At 46.9% G+C, this 22,611-nt stretch overlaps 1 long non-coding RNA gene across 1 annotated transcript in view; it reads right to left on the bottom strand.

Annotated features, from left to right (window-relative positions):
* Window positions 1-474: 474 nt before the first annotated feature.
* Window positions 475-22,611, bottom strand: part of LOC138247243 (uncharacterized) — a 143,422-nt gene continuing 121,285 nt past the window's right edge. Inside the window, exon 4 of the long non-coding RNA XR_011194383.1 lies at window positions 475-613. This is a non-coding gene — a long non-coding RNA (uncharacterized lncRNA). The remainder of the gene's footprint in view (window positions 614-22,611) is intronic.

The following is a 22,611-nucleotide window of genomic DNA, read 5'->3' as shown; positions in this document are numbered from 1 at the left end:
CCATGGTGCAATCGCCACAGTCATAATATGGCTGTCAGGCCACCACATTGGTGGTGATCTGACCGCTACAGTGGTCTTAATGGGGCCAGTCATCTGGGGCAAACTCCACACCGCTTATTTCAGCACCCATGATATAGCTAATTAGTAGGTACAAAATTTCAAATCAAATAAAGACAATCAACACTTCTCATAGAAAATGAGAAAAAAGTTTTGATTAGCAGAAACATTTGTAAACATTGCCCCTATTTCTAGCTGTCTCTTTACAACCACATCCTGCAGCCCTCCCACAAAATATAGAACAATTTTGCTAAAGGTAAACGAAATCAAAAAGGTATGGCAGTAGCTAAATCAAGTACACTTTTTAAAATAATGAACATTCTGTGTAATGTGCCTATGTTTCAAAGAATATATTTAAAAGTGGATATCATGCCTTTTTATCTTTTATTCTCCACAAAGCAGATAAGACCCGCTGAGAGTTATTCATGGCATTATGAAGACACCTCTTCCGATACAAAACTCTTCTTTGTCACAGGACTAAAGTTGACAGTTAACAGAGGACTCTGTATCAGGAACGATCTCTCTAAAAGCCACATTTCTGTCATTTGATGTGTTTCTGATGGCGACAAGAAAGAAACAGTGGGTTTGCTTTCTATCCCTCCAGTTTTACATTGTTATCATGCAATTATGCATTAGATTGGTGCTGCATTATAATTAGACGAACAGACAGTAGCGTTTTTTTGTTTGAAATGGCATTTTACTTGAGGTGACCCCTGCTGACAGTTATTGGTGTGTAGAACAAAGGTATTATCCACAATAACAGAGTTGTTTTTTACTTGCCATTTGACTAAATTGCTAGGAGAGGAAATTTAGTTATTTACCAGGGTTGGGAGAGAGGGGGTCTCTGCGCGGTTTCTCCTTAAGAACAGTGGACTGTGAATTACAAGTATCCCTGATACATTTTGTCATTTCAGTCATTATATAGAGAAAACAATACAAATATGTAAGCCAACTGCTCCAGTAACATTTGTCGTACCACTTACAATGATTTAGCACCTTCAGAGTGGAAAAGATGATATTTCGCAAAAAGTTTTCATTTTGAAGTTAAGCCCAACAATTAATTGAACTACATTTTTCTCAATGTTCATTCATGAATGTTGATTGTGATGTTCATCACGCACTAAAGCGTAGCGCTGCTTGAAGTTGTGAACACAGAACTTATTACTAATGAATTTTATGTATTTCGAGTTATGAATTTGCATAAAATGTAGATAATGTAGACAATAATGGGTGACTTGGAAAATGTGCCCACATGAGTGGCCATCATAAAATACGTAATGTTTTAATAAGTGCATAATAATGTTCATTTAGAAGCATGCATATATAATTTTTTGCAGTACTGTGTCATATTGGTGATTTGATGCTATGTATTTGCATATTAATTGTAAGCCTTAAATTAGCGAGGATTGGGCCTAAGTATTGCACAGCCTCATATTAAACTGCAATGTCTGAATACAATTGTGAATTTATGTCTAGAAAAAAAAGATACATTGTTCTCGCTGAAGTGGACCAAATATGTAACAGTAGCCTTTAATTTTCTCATGAGAACTGCCTCTATAATCATGTTGTACTCAAAAGGATACAAATGTAGACTTGATGTGTGAGACAGCAATGTTCCTAGGAACTAACAATGGGCGAACTGACTACAGTATGGATGGGTAAAAGAAAGTTACCTGACGAGTTGGACAATGGGAACGAAAGAAGAAGAACCAATCATCAACGTGTGAAAGATAGTTTAGTTATATCAAAGATTTGAATTTAAGCTCTAATTGGATTGACAGTAAACATATGATTTTCTGACCAATGGTAATGTGGGAAGTTCTTTATGAGATTTTGACTTAACCCAACTTCAAAGAGGAAAAACTTAACTTTTTCACTTCTTGGCATTTTGTCAGTGGCACTCATTCTACTCTGTTTGGAGAGTGAGCAGTTCCTGATTACTTTATTCTTTTTTTAACTTTGAAGCTTGATGGCTAAATAATTTGATGCTGATTAGGGATTGTTTCATGGTTTAGGTTGAGTAGAGACCCCTGTGTCTGACCCATCCTCTTTCATTGCCCTTTGCTGAAGAAGACCAGACAGATGTCCAGCTGATGAAGAGAATCGCAGCTTGCCTATCCATATTGAGGAGAGGTATAACAAAATGCTATTTTCTTGTTGGAGATAATTCTAGTTGTTCTATGTACCAACCACTATTTGTTAGAGCCATATCTAGATGTTTTCCAAATTAATTTTGACTAAAACTATTTTGCAGGAAGCCCAAACATGCTATTTCAATCTGAGGGATAGACAGGGACACACTGGTGATGCTGACAACTTATTACTAAACAAATTGGCATTTTTTTCATTTGCTGAACTTAATGTATGTTCTATCTAATGCACAGTTATTCCTATTATTGATTTGTACTGTGATCGTAGAGTGTTTGACAAGCAATTCATTAATTACATTGAGATTCTTTAGATGATTTGGTCAACCAGTGTTATTTGTGTATGTCTATCAGTTGATTTTGAGATTGACTTATTTGATTTTAGCATTGTTAATCTCGGAAAATAAACCTTCTAACTTTTACTAAATGGTGTGGTTATTCATGACCAAATGGGTCATGGTGCGTGAAGATTATTTAGTCCTGAGATATTTGTTGATGTTCATTGATTATGATGCTGAAATTATTTTGAGTTTAGGGACTTATGGTGGAATTACTCTAAGTGTAGCCAAAAGATGAATCAACTTGTAATGCGTCCCCTTATCTATTAACATATAAATATCAAATAAGGACCGATGTGCTAACCAAATGGTAGCAGAGTAGGATGGTTAGTCTCCATAGGGAATCCATCATAGAGTCCTTCATAAGGTTACGTCTCCTTAAGAGGCCATCATAAAGTTCCCCTTACGCTCTTTAAGAGCACATGGTAAAGTATTTTTTGCCCTCTAGAAATGGTAAGAGAGCAGGAGGGTTAGGCTTCATAAGAGCACATCATAAGTTCCTTTTCTCCAGAATTGATAGCAGAGTAGACATAAGTTCCTTTTTTCTTTAGAAGTGGTAAAAGAGTTGATGTGTAGTCTCCCTATGAGGTCAAATTAATTCACAGATTTGATGAAGATTTTCGGATTCAATGATTCAAGATGGAAAGAAAATGTGTCCCTAAGAACCTACTATGACTTTCCCAAATCCTTGGAGTTTGCCAATGCTTCTTTGCGGATGCTCTCTGCATTCTAGAGGCAGAGTGAATGTAATAGGTGTTGCACTTAGACAATTTACGTAAATCTCAGGTGAATTGTGAGGGTTTTCGGAGTTTGCGTATTCAAAATGAAGTTGTTGAAGCAGTTTGCATACTCTGAAGTGTGAGAGTAGGGAAGTGGTCGAACTGTTTGTGGTGCTTTGTGCTAAGAAATTGTCCACATGGCTGTTGGTATAGGGGCCCTGCATGATCTAAGGCTCCAGAGTATTGAATTATCGTATGAGACACTTGGTTTATGTTGTAATTTGTATGTCTTAATAGGTCACTCAGGCATGGTTGACAAATTCAAGAGTGCATGTTAAGAGACAGGAGGATCCAATGATTGGTTAAGAGTGAAATTTGCGGGTCGAATTTCACTTGCAAGTCAGGGAAACTGAGTTAGAAGGAGTAGCTGGCAGAGCGAAATGCCACAGTGAAAAATCAGTAAGGTTTCTGAAGCGATTGTGTTACCTACCTGTATTAAGCAGACACATTTGTGTACTGGGTTTTGATTTAGTGCTCACAGTATTTTGCATTAGATTTGTGTGGATCTGAGTTTAGGAGGGCAAGCTGAAGGGCTTTGTCAGCCGCTGTGTGTGTGACATCATCGGAGCCGCACTGGGATACGTTGGTTCGTGAGAAGGGTCACAAACGGATTGGTGGACAACAGTGAAGCGCAATTGGTTGAGAAGGCAGTCGATTTGATTGAAAGTAGCGTGAATTACAGAAAATGAAATTTTTCAAAGCTTTAAAGAGTGCCCTAAGGGGAGATATGTTTATACCAGCTAGAATAGAAGTTACTCCCCCAGAAGGAACACCAGCCTATATTATATTTAAAAAACAATTATTTGGTTGAAACAATGATGCAAAGCAAAAGAGAGAGAGACAGGAGTTTAGCATTCCCTGCCCATGGAACATTTAATTTGAGGATGTTAGAGAATTTGTAGAGGGTACTAAGGGCCAGATGTAGCAATATTGCAAATTGCGAGTTGCAATTTGCGAGTCCGAGCGACACCGTCTGTGAGTTGCTATGGGGTCGCAAAGACCCACCTCATTAATATTAATGAGGTGGGTCGCAAATTGCGGCCCCATAGCGACTATGGCCACTCGCTAACATGGAGGCCTGCTGTAGTCAGCAGACCTCCATGTTCATGACTGCTTATCAATAAAGCAGTTTTTTTTTTTTTAAGTGTAGCCCATTTTCCTTAAAGGAAAACGAGCTGCACTTAAAAAAAAAATCCGAAACCTTTAGTTTCGGAATTTTTTCAGGGCAGGTAGTGGTCCCTTGGACCACTACCTGCCCTGAAAAAATATTTTGTGGTCCATTCACAAAGGGGAAGGGGTCCCATGGGGACCCCTTCCAATTTGCGAGTGAGTTACCATCCACTTCAAGTGGATGGTAACTGCGACTCCATTTGCGACCGCATACGCGGTCGCAAATGGAATTGCATTCCACTGCGAATTGCAAATAGGAAGGGAACACCCCTTCCTATTTGCGATTCGGAAATGCATTTTGCGAGTCGGTCCCGACTCGCAAAATGCATTTCTGCATAGGAAACTCAGGTTTGCGACTCGCAAACGGCAATTTTTGCCGTTTGCGAGTCGCAAACAGTTTCCTACATCTGGCCCTATATGATCTGAAACCTCCACTGAGACAAGCACAGTTTGAAGCTTTAGCCATTTGGGAACTAGTAGCCAAACAGCAGCAATTGTGGTTTGAAAGGAGAATAAGAAAAGCTGAGAAGACTTTAGCGGAGGCAAGGTGGAATAATTATCAGAAATTTTGGCGAACTGAGACGTTGCAGGGAATTAAGATGTTTCCTGCAATTACCCAAGAGAACGGGAACAAAGCTAGAAAGAGCACTAGAAAGAGGGATTCCTATCCTTCTGATGACAAAGAGCAGAGATTGACAGAATCTAGAAAGTCTTTGACTCTCAATGAAGACTCAGATGATGATGAGGTCATTTTGCAGTTACCGAGAAATCGTCCCCCGCCATATGCAGCCCATGAGAAAGATTCAAGTTACAGTGTAGATCCTACAGCCCAACTCCAGTTGAGTCCACACAGAGCCAGATACAGGTTAGCCATAGCATTCCGAGTACTTCTGCAATTCTAGTGCCTATGCCGCAGATGGGCATACCAAGAATTTACCCAGCTGTGCCAATAGTAAATATTGCAACAAACCTAGTAGTGCAGCCAGGACAGGTTTACCCAAAACTGACTTTGATCCAGAGAGAGTCCACCCCACATTTAATGTCCCCTATGCAAGCTCAGACAGATCCAGGATACACCCCAATAACAGGATCTCATGCAGAAATGTCTGCATTGATTAATCAAAATACAGGAGTAATGTACCCGAGAGAGTCTAATGCCAGTACCAGTCCAGATGCACTGTCCATACTGGTCACCATAGGTCTGGTCATACCCTTGTTTGTCCAGGGAAATAATGAGAACAATGAGCTGAGAACTCTAAATGAGAGCGTAGAAAGGGAACGATTTAATGAGCATGCTAAAATGATGACCCCATTGAGACCGACCTTGATGGATCAGGTCCATTAATAGACTTAGGTTCCTTTAGGACTCCTCCAGATAATCAGGGAAGACTTGGGACATGTCCTAATCCAAGCACAATGACACCAGAGACCCAGAGCTTAACATTATAGCAGGTGCCAGTTGCAAGTAATAATTACATTTCTTTAAAAGGTTTAGCAGCTCAGCAGTTAACTGAATGGTTGGAGAAGCTGAGTAGCACCCAAGGTAATTCCTGTGGAGGATATGCCCTGAATTTGACTAGACTTAGACTAGAAGCAGAAGAAATAATTGAGGGAACAATAGGATTAAACAGAATTGACTCATACAGGGAAGCTGAGATGTGTTATTTGTTCCAATTGATTAACAACAAAGTAGGAATGGTACATCAGAAATTAGCAGACTTACCGGGAAAATATGACATAGAAATTGAGAAAACAAAACACTTAAAGAGGAGTTACACGTTAGAATTTGACTCAGAAGACTTGGATGACATGAAGGTACCAGGAATGAAAATTCACATTAGAGAATTAGTTCAGAGCATTCAGACATGGGGTGCCTTGGATAAATGGAAAGGCAGATGGGCAAAGAAAAGAGATAAAGGAAAAGAGACTCTGGAAATCTTACTGTAAATGTACAGCAAACCGAGAACTCAGTAAAAATGTTACCAATGAGAGAAATTCCAGAAGGGAACTGTGTACATGTCCCTTGGAGCAGAAGTGACATATTATCATTTACAAATGACTATCCCAGGTTGAGAGAGAAGCCAGTGAAATGGTACCAGCAAACAGATAGGTTTGTGAATCTTGCAAAATGCCTATGGGAAGGTCTGAACACCCTGTTAGAAATATAGTTCCAGCCAACTTATCGGTCGAGTGTAAGAGGAGTGTAGGTTGGCCGACCAAAGAACCTCAGAGAGATCCAGTCACATGTGCACCATCTCCTGATGTAATGAAATATTACATGGGCAGAGCAATGAGGCTGCCAGCGGTTCCTGCAAATGCTCTTGTGAACATAACAGATGATATAGGGGGTCATTACAACATTGGCGGTAAAAGGTGCTTACCGCCGTGCAGAAGACCGCCAATACACCGCCGCCGCCGCGGTAGTCCGCCACAGCTATTATGACACACATCTCGGAATCCGCCGAAATACAGACACCCACACAACTCCGCCACACCAAAGGTCAGTGTTAAAGTGGCGAAAACAAAACCTCCACCTCCACGCCAACAGAAACACGCCCATGCTATTACGACCCACGAATCCACGTGGCGGTCTTTCAACCACGGTATTCCATTGGCGGTATACACCGCCGCGCTCAAAATACACACAGATCTCCAAAACACCGCCACATTGGACAATTACAAATACACACACCTGATACACATACAAACACCACTCCCACACACCCAACTCAATATAAAACACACACCCACATCACCCACAAACCCCTACAACCAAAATTCAAGGACGAAGGCCAGAGAGACAGCATAGCCAAGACAACACCACCATACAGAGGCACACAACACCATCACCCACACCACATCCACGCACAAAACACCACACACCACTACACATCACCACACACATCAACACTCACACCGCCCCACATATCACACACCCCCCCATGTCACGCCAAAGACACCCCCGCTTCTCCGAGGAGGAGCTCAGGGTCATGGTGGAGGAAATCATCCGGGTAGAGCCACAGCTATTTGGCTCACAGGTACAGCACACCTCCATAGCCAGGAAGATGGAGCTATGGCGAAGAATCGTGGACAGGGTCAACGCTGTGGGACAGCATCCAAGAAATAGGGAGGACATCAGGAAGAGGTGGAACGACCTACAAACCACCCATCCCAACACCAAGCCCTGCATGACACAACTAAGCATGGACACCCAGCACTAAAGCATGCCCACTGCACATACCCAGAACAACCCCCTAACCATCATCACACAAACCCCCACACAGGAATGCCTGCACCGGGGTACACCCACCCATTGCACACCATGACACACACAAATGCATTAATCAAGTTCTTTTGCCCCTGCAGGAACCCGAAGGACCGTCACCACAACAGAGGGTCCAGACAACACCACTCCCCACCCAGAAGAGGCCCACAGTGACGATAGCAGCTCTGCCCTACTGGATCCTGATGACCAGCCCGGACCATCGTGGGCCTCGGGACAGTCGGTTACCCTTGCACAGTCACAGCCCAACACTGACCTTCCACCCTCTTGTAACACCAGCACAGCACCCACCCAGCGGGCCCAAACCTCCGTACCCAGGACAGGTCAATCAGCGGTGTGTCCACCCCTACAGGGAACCCAGGATAACCCACCACCCCAACAACAATAGGGACCTGGGGGTAGTGGTAGTGGGCACACGGTCCAGGGGACGGAGGCACAGGAATACAGGGGAACTGGGAGGGCTGCTGTGTGACAGGGGGCGGACAGGCCAAGGGAACCCACTCTCCACGAGGCCCTCACCTCCATCATGGGAGCATACCACCACTCCCAGGAGACGATGGCAACGGTCCTGGTAAAGTTTCAGGAGATCCAGCGCCTGCAGGAGGACCAGTATTTGGGGTTCAGGGAGGAGCTCAGGACCATCAGCTCCGCCCTCGGCACCATCGTAGGGGTGCTGAAAGACATACAGCAGACCCTGAGGGACACCGTGGCACTCCAAGGGGCCCCTGACGCTAGCCAGGACGATGAACCGCCCACCACCTCCGCCGGCGCTAGTGGGCAGGACGCCCCGCCACAGGACCACCACACCCTCACCCCACCCCCTGCAGATGGACAACCACCACGCAAGCGGTCCCTGAGATCCAGGAACAGGACAGAGCAAGATGGCAAGACCCCTGCCAGGAAATGAGACCACCCTGATTGTCCCCCCACTGACCCACTTTGTTACCCTGTCCATACTTGAACTGCCCCAGCTCCACTTACTATGCCCAGATGGGCAGTGCACCTGTGAGACTAATAGACTGGACTCTGCCATGGACATTCCTCCGCCATCACCCCTCACCATTTTACAACCCCCTCCCATTTCTGAGCACTTCAATAAACACCCTTGAAACACAAAACAATCTGGAGTCAGTCTGTGATATTGTAAATATGTATTATCAATGACAGACTCATAATGCGTTTCCCATTGTAAAGCCAACATACCTATGTCACACATTACAAGTCCTTGAAGGATGCAAGCAGATGACACATGTTGGTAACCACACCTGTGAAACCGTAATGGAAAGGTACAACTCAGCTACCAAATACTGGTTGAAATTGACAGACAGGATAGAGGTAGACGTGTGAAAGTTAATGTAATGTTAAAAATGAAAATGTTCTCATCTGTGTCTCACTGGAAATATTGCTGTATGACTGACTCCCTGTTGTCATTGTCTTCTTCCTCAGCTTCCTCCTCATCACTGTCCACAGGCTCCACAGGCTCCACAGGCTCCACAGCTGCCACAACACCGTCATCTGGACCATCCTCCTGCAGAAAAGGCACCTGGCGTCGCAAAGCCAAATTATGAAGCATCGAGCAGGCGATGATGATCTTGCACACCTTCTTCGGTGAGTAGAATAGGGAACCACCTGTCATATGGAGGCACCTGAACCTGGCCTTCAGGAGGCCAAAGGTTCGTTCGATCACCCTCCTAGTCCACCCATGGGCCTCATTGTAGCGTTCCTCTGCCCTGGTCCTGGGATTCCTCACTGGGGTCAGTAGCCATGACAGGTTGGGGTAACCAGAGTCCCCCAATAGCCATACATGGTGCCTCTGGAGTTGAGCCATCATATCAGGGATGCTTCTATTCCGCAGGATGTAGGCGTCATGCACTGAGCCAGGGAACATAGCATTTACCTGGGAGATGTACTGGTCTGCCAAACAGACCATCTGAACATTCATGGAATGATAACTCTTCCTGTTTCTGTACACCTGTTCACTTCTGTGGGGGGGGACCAGAGCTACATGGGTCCCATCAATGGCACCTATGACGTTGGGGATATGTCCCAGGGCATAGAAGTCACCTTTAACTGTAGGCAAATCTTCCACCTCAGGGAAAATGATATATCTCCTTACGTGTTTCAGCAGGGCAGACAACACTCTGGACAAAACGTTGGAAAACATAGGCTGGGACATCCCTGATGCCATGGCCACTGTTGTCTGGAATGACCCACTTGCAAGGAAATGGAGCACTGACAGCACCTGCACGTCAGGGGGGATTTCAGTCGGATGGTGGATTGGTGACATCAGGTCTGGCTCCAACTGGGTACATAGTTCCTGGATTGTGGCATGGTCAAACCTGTAGGTGACGATTACATGTCGCTCTTCCATTGTCAACAGGTCCACCAGCGGTCGGTACAACTGAGGATTCCGCCATCTTCTCACATGTCCCAGCTGACGGTGCCTACGAAGGATAACAGCGACGAATCAGTCATTTTTCCTCCAGGTATGTACCCACAGTTACACACAAGACTACACCAATCACAAAACCCTTCCTGTATGTGTGTTGAGTGTAGGCCTAGCTATGTGTGACGCAGAGGTAAATGAAGCCATGTGGGTCCCTGAAATGGCGGCTGCCTGACCTCTAAACTGGGACAATGGGATTGTGCACTAACAGCGCTGGTGTTGCACACCGTCGCGGTAGGCGGTCGTAGACCACAGCGCTATGCTGCATTGGTTAACATTGGACCCTATGGGCCCCAGGAGCCAATGAACAGGTGCGCCGGCGGTGATGATGTGCACCGCCGCGGACGTCACCGCTGCGGATGTCACCGCCATTTTCTATCTGTTCAATCACTAGATACCTGACCTTCGACAGGAGAGGACCTACACTGCAAGTGCTGCTGTGACCTCGGTCTGGAAGCGAAGATGGCTGCGGCATCTGGGGAAAGGGCCCCTGCCTTCACTGCTCAGGAGTTGGAGAAACTGGTAGACGGGGTCCTCCCCCAGTACACGCTACTCTACGGTCCTCCAGACCAACAGGTTAGTACACAGGGAGCACGTTGTATGGGCTAGGCCTGGGTGGAGAGGGCTGGTTGGAAGAGGGAAGGGGGCAGAGTTCATAGAACATTAATGCATGTGAATGAAAGGGCCACATGGCCAGAGTAGGGAGGGGGCCACTCACATCGACGGTGCAGTTGGTAATGACTGTTCCTCTTCCCTTGTGCATGTCATGTAGGTCAGCGCCCACCAGAAGAGGGACATTTGGCGTGCCATCGCCAAGGAGGTCCGGACCCTGGGGGCCCACCAGAGACGGGGCACCCCCTGCCGGAAAAGATGGGAGGACAATCGCCGCTGCAGCAAGAAGACGGCGGAGGCTCAGCTGGGGATGGCCTCCCAACGTGGGAGGGGTGCCCGTCGCATCATGACCCCCCTGATGTTCCGGATCCTGGCAGTGGCCTACCCGGAGTTGGATGGGCGCTTGAGGGCATCACAGCAGACACAAGGGGGTGAGTACAACCTCATTCTGCGGACTTTGTGCGCAGTAGAGGGGTCTGGGTGGGGGAGGAGGCCTGTGGGTGTGCCTAGGCCAGCCAGAAACACGAACACTAGGCCCCTCTGTAATGCAGCCCATTTGGCACTCTACCCCACCTCAGTAGAGTACCAAGTCGAGGTATTGTTGCCCCTGTGGCATCCATGTGTGCAGATGTCCACCATTGCCATGTAGGCCATATCCCAGAAATTGCATATGCAGAGGGCAGGAGCACGGCGTAATGCAGGGGGCTGCTGTGTCTGTCTTGTCCGCCAACGGAAGCGGTATGCCATGCACTCAACCTGTCTTTCTTCTGTCCCCCCTCCCCCTTTTTCTGCTCTCCCTGTTCTTTTGTACATCAGCATCATCAGGCGGAGGTACAGTGGCACCGGAGCACGAGGGACCTGCATCCCACATGGCTATGGAGGGCCACACCACGGCCTCTGAATGCACCAGTGGGACGGAGGGCGAGGGGAGCTTCACCTTGGCCACCGGATCACCAAGCAGTGACATGGACTTGTCCGCCGATGGGGGCTCCCTTGTGGTGGCGGCACCATCTGTGCGCCCCACTTCTACAGGTACAGCCGCCACCTCCCCTACCAGCACCGCCCTCCCAGCAGCCCCTCAGCGTTCGCCCCGTGCCCGCTCACCAAGGAGGGTGGGCATCACCTTCGCCCCAGGCACCTCAGGCCCTGCCCCAGTCACCCCTGCTGCCCTCAGTGAGGAGGCCATTGACCTCCTCAGGTCACTCACTGTTGGGCAGTCTACCATTGTGAATGCCATCAAGGGTGTAGAACGAGAGTTGCAACACGGTAATGCATTCCTGGAGGGCATTCATTCTGGTCAGGCTGTCCTTCAGCGAACCCTGCAATCTCTGGCCTCAGCACTGATGGCAGCCATTGTCCCTGTGTCTAGCCTCCCCTCTCCAACCTCCTCCACCCAGACCCAATCCCCTGTACCCCAGTCCATCCCAAGCACACCTACAGACCAGCATGCACACAAGTCAGCACACACAAGTAGCTCAAGCAAACATAGGCACCCCACAACCCACAGGCACTCATGCAAGCCTCGCCCACATACAGACACAGCAACATCCACTGCCTCCACTGTGTCCCCCTCCTCCTCTTCTCCCTCCTCCCTCCCAGTCTCGTCTACACACACACCTGCATGCACCACATCTACAGGCACCATGAATCGCACAAGGACACCCAGCACCATAAGCCGCTCACCTGCACTCACCACCTCCACTTCCATTTACACGTCCCCTGTGTCCTCTCCCAGTGTGTCTGTGACGCCCCCTCCCAAAGTACACAAACGCCGGCAATCACTCACCCAACATCCATCCACCTCACGACAGCCTCCAGTACCTGCACCCAAAACATCTAAAGTGACACCTCCTACAACCACCTCCTCTTCCTCCACTCCCAGACCCCCTCCAACCACCCATCCCAGTGTTCGTCAGAAACTGTCCCTCTGTAAAGTTGACCTTTTTGCCCCCCCCTCCAATTCATCAGTCCTGTCGTAGCGCCTCAGCCAAAAAGCCCCCAATACCAGTGGTGCCTGTTCAAGGTATGTGGAGTGGACCGGCCACCAGGGCAGGCAGTGTGACCCGGAGCCAAGGCACTGGCAGCCCAACCCCTGTAAAGGCTATGAAATTGGAGAGTGGACGACGGGACCGTGTGAAGACTTCTAGTGGGAAAACAACTCACATGGGTTCCAAGGGGATTGGAGAGTCAGCTGTGACTCCACCAAAGGTGGGGAAGGGCCAGAGGAAGTCTGCCCAGCCTGTTGTGAGTATCACGGCGGAGAAGGGCGGCATCATTCCCGGTGGTCGAGACCCAACCGCCAGCACCGTCGTCACTGGTCAGGGGACCACCGCCACCGCCGGAGTCATAGCCCAGGAGGGCCCAAGTATCGTCACTGGTCAGGAGACCACCGCCACCGCCGGAGTCAGTGCCCAGGAGGGCCCAAGAATCGTCACTGGTCAGGAGACCACCGCCGGAGTCATAGCCCAGGAGGGCCCAAGTATCGTCACTGGTCAGGAGACCACCGCCACCGCCGGAGTCAGTGCCCAGGAGGGCCCAAGTATCGTCACTGGTCAGGGGACCACTGCCGGAGTCATAGCCCAGGAGGGCCCAAGTATCGTCACTGGTCAGGAGACCATCGCCGGAGTCATAGCCCAGGAGGGCCCAAGTATCGTCACTGGTCAGGGGACCACCGCCGGAGTCATAGCCCAGGAGGGCCCAAGTATCGTCACTGGTCAGGAGACCACCGCCGGAGTCATAGCCCAGGAGGGCCCAAGTATCGTCACTGGTCAGGAGACCACTGCCAGAGTCATAGCCCAGGAGGGCCCAAGTATCGTCACTGGTCAGGAGACCACCGCCACCGCCACCGCCGGAGTCAGTGCCCAGGAGGGCCCAGGTATCGTCACTGGTCAGGGGACCACCGCCGGAGTCATAGCCCAGGAGGGCCCAAGTATCGTCACTGGTCAGGAGACCACCGCCACTGCCGGAGTCAGTGCCCAGAAGGGCCCAAGTATCGTCACTGGTCAGGAGACCACAGCCGGAGTCATAGCCCAGGAGGGCCCAAGTATCGTCACTGGTCAGGAGACCACCGCCGGAGTCATAGCCCAGGAGGGCTCAAGTATCGTCACTGGTCAGGGGACCACCGCCGGAGTCAGTGCCCAGGAGGGCCCCGGCTGCCACAGCCCAGGTGGGCTATGAGGGAACGTCATGCCACACACCAATGCCCAGTCTAGGGAACGTCCTGCCACACACCAATGCCCGGTCTACGGAACGTCCTGCCACACACTAATTTCCGTACCAGAACCGCCATGGCAAAGCACCACTGAACAGTCCAGAACCGCCATGGCAAAGCACCGCTGAACAGGGCAAAGACCGCCAAGGTGAAGACCGCTGAACAGCCCAGAACTGCCATGGCAAAGCACCGCTGAACAGGGCAAGCACCGCCATGGCAAAGCACCACTGAACAGTCCAGAACCACCATGGCAAAGCGCAGCTGAACAGGGCAAAGACCGCCATGGTGAAGACCGCTGAACAGGGCAAGCACCGCCATGGCAAAGCACCGCTAAACAGTGCAGGCACCGGATAAGAATGAATAGACCGCCACATCAAGCATCCTTATCCCATGTGCAGCTGGGACAGTGACGGGACAGGAACTTTCACGGGGAGACTAATCCAGTCTGGGCACCAGTCCCCCTCACGAGCCACTGGCGGATGTTATCTACTTGCGAAATTGAGGCTTTGCATTTCCCAGGATGGCACAGTGGGCAAGCCACCAACTGTAGAGACTTGAGAGACTGTGGCTTTGCACTCCCCAGATGGCACAGTGGACAAGCCACCCACTGTAGAGACTTGAGAGACTGTGGCTTTGCACTCCCCAGGATGGCACAGTGGGCAAGCCACCCACTGTAAAGACTTGAGAGACTGTGGCTTTGCACTCCCCAGGATGGCACAGTGGGCAACCCACCTACTGTAGAGTCTTGAGAGACTGTGGCTTTGCACTCCCCAGGATGGCACAGTGGGCAAGCCACCCACTGTAGAGACTTGAGAGACTGTGGCTTTGCACTCCCCAGGATGGCACAGTGGGCATGGAGCCCTGTCGTGGATCTGGCTTTGCAGTCATCCGGCTGAGGTGCCCCCCCTTCCCTTCCCCCTGAGGTGCCTGTAGTATTTCTATCTGATGCCCCGGCAGTGTTCTCTCCGATTGTGGTCAGGTATCTGTTGTGGGCCTCGCCCTTGCATTTTTGGACTAGTGGTGCACGGACATTGATATGTTCATATCTGCACTACTTCTCGTAATGTATATATTTCTGCCTGATTTTCGTACATATCTGTATATTTTTTCAAAACATGTATATTGCAACATTACAATGTTTGAACGGATTTCGCTTTGTCTTTGCATTCTTCCGGGGGGATTGTGGGTTGTTACTGTGATTTTTGTGGATGCATTGGTGTGTATGTTGTAATATGCGAGGGTGGGGTGGGGGTGTTTCGTGGGTGTCCCCCTAACTTTTGCCTCCCCACTCCTCCATATCGTAGGTGCAGTACTCACCGTTGTCTTCGGCGCCTACGTAGATGGTGGTCGTAAAGGAGCAGAAAGACAAGCGCAGGGAGTATTTGGAGTTCCGGCTCCATGGAGTCCTCGTTCCTCGTGGGATATGTTCAGGTGAGCGTTTTCCCATTGCAGTAACTGTTTCCGCCGTGTTTTTATCCACGGTGAATCCGCCCCGGAAAAGGTGGCGGATTGGTGGGTTGTGATACTATGGGCGGTACATTGTCTTCCGCCTGTCTGTTGGCGGTGACCGCCGCGCTGCTTGTCTGTACCGCTGAGCGGGCGGTGTGTTAAAGTGGCAGTCTTTGTTGGCGGTTTCCGCCAGGGTCATAATTCCCTTTTTTTTTCCGCCGGCCTGTTTGCGGTATTACTGCAGCTTTAACACCGTCCGCCAGGGTTGTAATGACCCCCATAGTGTTGGACTACTGCAAAGGCCTGGCTGATGTGGCTCCTTCTTTTTCTCATCAGGTGGAGGCCACCACACTGCAACTGCTACAAAATGAAAGTCTCAACCTAAATGCGGGAGACTGGGTTGTGATCAGAAAACATGTGAGAAAGACGTGCTTGGCGCCTCAGTGGAAAGGCCCCTACCAAGTAGTGCTGGTTACTACTACAGCTGTGAACTGTGCTGGATTTCTGAACTTGATCCACGCAAGTCATACTCAGAAAGTACTGTGTTCTTTGGACAATGAAGAAGGGTTGTTGAGAATACCAACAACTTTCAGACCAACTCCAGAATAGGAAACAGGAGAGGGAGAAACGATGACTGACTCTGAGCAAACTGAAAGTGGTCCAAATACTCCAGTGAGAGACGAAACAGAAGGAATACAGGAGGGTGATGGTGGACCAGCCTTGATCGAGGTGACAGGAGAGTCTCATCAGAGGAGGGCTCTCCCAGAAGCACATGATCTTGAGAGACAAATAGAGCAAACAGAAAGCCCTGAGGGTGAAGGAGTTGAGGCGGATCAAAACCAAAATGATCTGACTCCTCTAGAACCAGAAGCAGGTACGTCAAAAGAAAATCCTACAGCACCGAATGAAGTCACAAGTCCAACACTGAAAAGAGCATTGACAAAAGGTCCACTGAAAGGTGATACATGTCCACAGTCCCAACCAAAGAGGAAATAAGCCATTACACTGGCAACAACTGAGGAAGAAAAAGACACAAGAAAAGAAGATTTGAGCGATGTGGAGTTAAATGGAGATTGCAGATTGAAAAAGAAAATCAATTGCAGATCGAAGGTACATTGGTCCGGAATGGGCATATGTAACAACAAGTGAATGGCAGAATGAATTTTTGCCTTTTTTTGTTTTGATCAAGAAATTCCAGGTCTATATTTTTGTAGGAAAGTACTATCTTGCCTGGCATGTTACCCCTATTTTTACATGTATGTAGGTTTGTTTTTTCCTGTCTCACTGGGATCCTGCTAGCCAGGACCCCAGTGCTCATAGTTTGTGGCCTGAATGTGTGTATCTGTGTAGTGACTAACTGTGTCACTGAGCCTCTGCTAACCAGAACCTCAGTGCTTATGCTCTCTCTGCCTTTAAAATTATCACTATAGGCTAGTTACCTTTTTTTTATCAATTCTAATTGGCACACTGGAACACCCTTATAATTCCCTAGTTTATGGTACCTAGGTACCGAGGGTATTGGGGTTCCAGGAGATCCCTATGGGCTGCAGCATTTCTTTTACCACCCTTTGGGAGCTCAGACAAATCTTACACAGGACTGCCACTGCAGGCTGAGTGAAACAACGCACACAATATTTCACAGCCATTTTCACTGCACTTAAGTAACTTATAAGTCACCTATATGTCTAGCCTTCACTTGCTGAAGGTTAGGTGCAAAGTTACTAAGTGTGAGGGCACCCCTGCACTAGCAAAGGTGCCCCCACATAGTTCAGGACCATTTCCCTGGACTTTGTGAGTACGGAGACACCATTAAACGTGTGCACTACATATAGGTCAATACCTATATGTAGCTTCACAATGGTAACTCCGAATATGGCCATGTAGCATGTGTAAGATCATGGAATTGTCCCCCATGCCAAATCTGGTATTGGGGTGCCAATCCCATGCATCCCCGGAGCTCCACTATCGACCCCGGGTACTGCCAATCCAGCTCTCTGGGGTTTTCTCTGCAGCTACCGCTGCTGCCACCCCACAGACATGGTTCTGCCCTCCTGGGGTCTGGGCAGTCCAGTCCCAAGAAGGCAGAACAAAGAATTTCCTCTGAGAGAAGGTGTTACACCCTTTCCCTTTGAAAATTAGTGTTAAGGGCTGGGGAAGAGTAGCCTCTCCCAGCCTCTGGAAATGCTTTGAAGAGCACAGATGGTGCCCTCCTTGCATAAGCCAGTCTACACCGGTCCAAGGGACCCTCAGTCCCTGCTCTGGCACAAAACTGGACAAAAGAAAGGGGAGTGACTACTCCCCTGTCCATCACCACACCAGGGGTGGTGCCCAGAGCTCCTCCTAATGTGTCCCAGACCTCTGCCATCTTGGATCCAGAGGTGTGAGGGCACTCTTGAGACCTCTGAGTGGCTAGTGCCAGCGTGTGATGTCAGAGACCCCTCCTGATAGGTGCTTACCTGACTAGGTGGCCAATCCTCCTCTGATGGCTATTTAGGGTCTCTCCTGTGGGCTTTTCCTCAGATAACGACTTGCAAGAATTCATCAGAGTTCCTCTGCACCTCTCTCTTTGACTTCTGCCAAGGATCGACCGCTGACTGCTCCAGGATGCCTGCAAAACTGCAACAAAGTACCAAGAAGACTACCAGCGACATTGTTTCTCGACTGTTTCCTGGTGGTGCATGCTTTGGGGGCTGCTTGCCTTCATCGTGCTTCAGCAGGCACCAAACTTTATTGTCACCGGTACCCTGGGACCCCTCTCATCTTGACGCGCATGGCACCTGGAACACAGGTTGTGCACCCAAGTGACCCAGACTGTCCAGTGGTCCAACTGTCCAAATTTGGAGGAGGTAAGTCCTTGCCTCCCCTCTCCAGACAGTAATCCTGTGCACTGCGTAAACTGCAGCTACTATGGCTTCTGTGCACATTTCCAAGGAATCCTTCATGCACAGTCAAGCCCAGGCCCCATAGCACTCCGTCCTGCATTGCTCAACTCCCTGAGTTGACCTCCGGCTTCGTGGGACCCTCTTTTGTAGTGTTGAGATGACCGCTGTGTTCAGTCTCCTTTACCTGTGTTCAAGGACTTCTGCGGGTGCTACCTTCTTGTGCTTGGGCTCTCTACGTTGCTGAAAGCCCTCTCTGTCTTCTCTCCCAAGTGGTGACATCCTGGTCCTTCCTAGGCCCGGGCAGCACCCTTTTTCTTTAACTGAGCCTCTTGCAGCTAGCAAGGCTAGTTTGTAGTCTTTTGCCAGAGAAACAACTCTGCATCCTCCAGCACTCTGTGGGACATCTTCTGCTTGAAGAAGAAGTTTCTAGCACCTTTCGTTGTTGCAGAATCTTCAGCTTCTTCCATCCAGAGGCAGCCATTTTGCACCTTCATCCGGGGTTTAATGAGCTCCTGCCCCCCACGGACACTTTCACGACTCTTGGACTTGGTCCCCTTCCTTTGCAGGTCCTCAGGTCCAGGAATCCATCTTCAGTGCATTGCAGTCTATTGTGGTCTTCGCAAAATCCTCTTTCACAAGTTTAGTGTGTTTCTGGGGAAATAGTAGTACTTGACTCCTATTTTCCAGAGTCTTGGGGTAGGGTATCTTGGACACCCTTAGTGTTTTCTTACACTCCCAGCGACCCTCTACACACTACACTAGCCTAGGGGTCCATTTGTGGTTCGCATTCCACTTTCATAGTATATGGTTTGTGTTGCCCCTAGGCCTTTTGCATCCTGTTGTATTCTACAGTGTTTGCACTATTTTTCTAACTGTTTACTTACCAAATTTTGGTCTGTGTGTATATTTTGGGTATTTTACTTACCTCCTAAGGAAGTATGTCCTCTGAGAAATATTTGGCACACTGTCACTAAAATAAAGTACCTTTATTTTTAGTAATCCTGAGTATTGTGTTCCTTATGATATAGTGCTTATATGATATAAGTGGTATAGTAAGAGCTTTGCATGTCTCCTAGTTCAGCTTAAGCTGCTCTGCTATAGCTACAGCTATCAGCCTAAGATGCTAGAACACTATGAAGCTACTAACAAGGGATAACTGGACCTGGACCAAGGTGTAAGTACCATCAGGTACCCTCTATAAGCCAGGCCAGCCTCCTACAATTTTGACAGGTGAAGAAGGTCATTTAACTGTAAACTGAGAAAAGAAAAGAGACTGTTGAGAATAACTGGAAAAATACTTTTTGAAAATAACCTGATTTGACAAAGCTGCTAAACTGATTTTGACAATCGACCTTTTTTTGACAGAAAGGGTCCTGGAAGAAAGAGTAAGAACTGTTAATAACTTGAGGATTTTTTTTTTTTTTTGCATTTTGCGGCAAAGCTATAATTTTTCTCTTCTACTTTCTGATTCTTTACAGATCATGAGTAACCAAAATAAGCAAGGTAGGAACAAAAGGTGCCATAAATACATAGGTATTGGTTTGGGAATTGCATGCATGATAGGATTTTTGGGGTTGATTGTGAGCATGACATTGCTTGACAAGATTGTGGCCAACCATACCACTACTTTGGAAAAGCTACTACACTTACAGCACTAGAGAGGTTTAGGTCAGATGAGAAATACTTACACGTAGACAGCAACCAAGGAGATCTTTCTTCAGGTGTTTTCTATCACCAATTGTGTGAGTATGTGGAGACGATGAATGCAAGAGAATGTTATGTGTGCAGCCAGATTCCTTCATCAGTAGAGGAAGGAGTTACTTATCATAGTTTGCCTCATGGAATAAGCTGGAGTCCTTTACTAACAAGATTCTATAACCAGGAGTATATTCAATATTTCTAGTCCAACTATGATGCAGTGTTTTCATTTGTTCCTGTAATTAAGTACCTGAGTAGAGTAGCGAAGGAAAATAATATAGAGTTAGTGAGAGGATTCTTTGAGCCTACATTAATGTTTGGCACTGCATATGCGAATCGTAACAACTTAACATGCTTGCTCACACTGTTAGAAAAGAGCTTTTTAGAAAAGAAAGATGATAGGAGAAAAGCATTTGAGGAGAAATCAGAAAAGGGCTTTGAAAAGAGAACATTTAGAAATGATTATGCGTTTAGCGACATAAAGAAACAAGGGAAACTAGCTCTAGGTGCACAACACTCAGGGAAGCTTCTTGTATTTAGGCCAAAGTTTAGAGCTGATATGTTGTTTGTAGGAAGGAGTAATTGTAGGGATGTGTTTTTGTTTCAGAGTAAGTAGGCATTTATGTGAAATGGACAAGACCCAGCAATTCCAGGAATATATTACATCTGTGGACTAAATGTGTATTACCGTCTTCCAAGAGGATGGTATGGCACATGTTATTTTGGAATAGTTTTCCCAAAGATATTTCAACTTGAGAACCTGAGTAAAGTACCTAAACTGACTGAAGTACATCATCTCAGACAAAAGTGAGAATCTTCCTCTGGCATAGTGGGAGATCTTTTTTGGAGCAAGGATTCCTTCAGTAGTAGTTATTTTGAATTAATCAAAAATTTGAAAGTTGTTTACTATTTGGATAACATGCTGACAAACTTTTCAGGAGCCACAATCCTAATGGATACAGAAATGGCTGCGGTAAGATCTATGACTCTTCAGAACTAACTTGAGCTAGACATCTTTTTAGCAAAAGAGGACGGAGTCTGTAAAATGCTGAACTTGCAACATTCTTGTACCTTTATACCTAATAATAGTAAAGAAATTAGAAGCTTAATTAACAATCCAACTAATGAAAGCACTGACTTAAAGGAGCTGAAAGAACCTTGAGTTCGCAAAGGTTTTACTTCTGTGGGGAATTAATTTGGCAACCTAGGGAAAGGAATCATTTTGAAAAAAATGCAAGTAATATTGGTTATTGTGATTTGTCTATTTGGAACAGGGGTAATTTATAAATTATATCATGTGATTAAAATGAGAACATTGAAAAATGATCAGAGGAGGGAAGAAATTGAAATGGAAAGAGTATTTAGGGAAAATTCGAGTAGGGCTAAAAGGAATAATAAAAATTTAAGGGAAGTCAAAATTTAGGTGAACAAAATTTTGGGGTAATGTAAAGTGTGATGACATATTTAGTCATGAGAGGTTGGATTGTGAACGTTGCACTTATTACTAATTAATTTTTGTATTACGGGTTATGAATTTGCATAAAATGTAGTTAACGTAGAAAATAATGTGCGACTTAGAAATGTGCCCACTTGAGTGGCCACTATTAACATGTAATGTTTGAATAAGTGCATACTAATGTTCATTTAGAAGCATACACATATACTTTTTTGTAGTAGTGTGTCATATTGATGATTTGATGCTATGTATTTACTTATTAATTGTCCTTAGTAAGTAAACTTACAACGGGACGCGTATAGGTCGATGAATCTTTTGGATCGCATAGAGTATCCTAGCCAAGTGGTGACAAGAGTAAACTCAACTATAATTCCAACCAAACATATAACACCAAAAACCTAGTCTAATAAGAAAAGACCATCACTCTCATTAAGGTTAGTTCGTTTTATTCTCTATTAGTTGCAACTCCAATCAAAACCTTTATTTCAATGAATCCATGGTTAATCAAACTTTATTAGCATCATTAACAATAATTCATCAAGATTTTATTAATGAGCAAAGCAACATCAATCTGAATTGGAAATTTTATAACATTAGTTAATTCAGCAATGCAAGTCAGTCAGTCAAAGTCAAAGTCACCCTTTAGTCACCCTTGTCAGCCTACCTAACTCTGATTAGCATCAGCATGCGGGTCTTCATGCGAAAAACAAATTAGACAAAAATCATTAATTTGGAAAAAAACATCTAGCTAAGAGGAAAAACAATTTAAACAGCGCAGTTGGTACCTAGAAGGATAAACACATTAGTCAGTCAATCATTTATAGCTACCTATCTGAGATAGATCAGCAACAAGTCAGTCTTCGTCTCCAGGTCATCAGTCATCAGCAAGGCTCGGGCTCACAAGGAGCAAGCCCAAATTTCAGCACTTCGGACAGCGTCTCCTGACGTCATCAACTTTCGCCTCTCAACTCTTCTTGTGTCATGACTTTTTATTAGGGTCTCTCAGTCCGTCCCCCAATTTACTAATTGGTCAACCTAATCAGGGGTTATGACTCTAATCTATAGTTTTTGTTTACCACTCGT

Source organism: Pleurodeles waltl, chromosome 7 (genome assembly GCF_031143425.1).
Source record: "Pleurodeles waltl isolate 20211129_DDA chromosome 7, aPleWal1.hap1.20221129, whole genome shotgun sequence".
NCBI classification, from domain to species: Eukaryota; Metazoa; Chordata; class Amphibia; order Caudata; family Salamandridae; genus Pleurodeles; species Pleurodeles waltl.
Note: the sequence above shows the minus strand (reverse complement) of the source record. Positions and strands in the feature narration are given on the sequence as shown.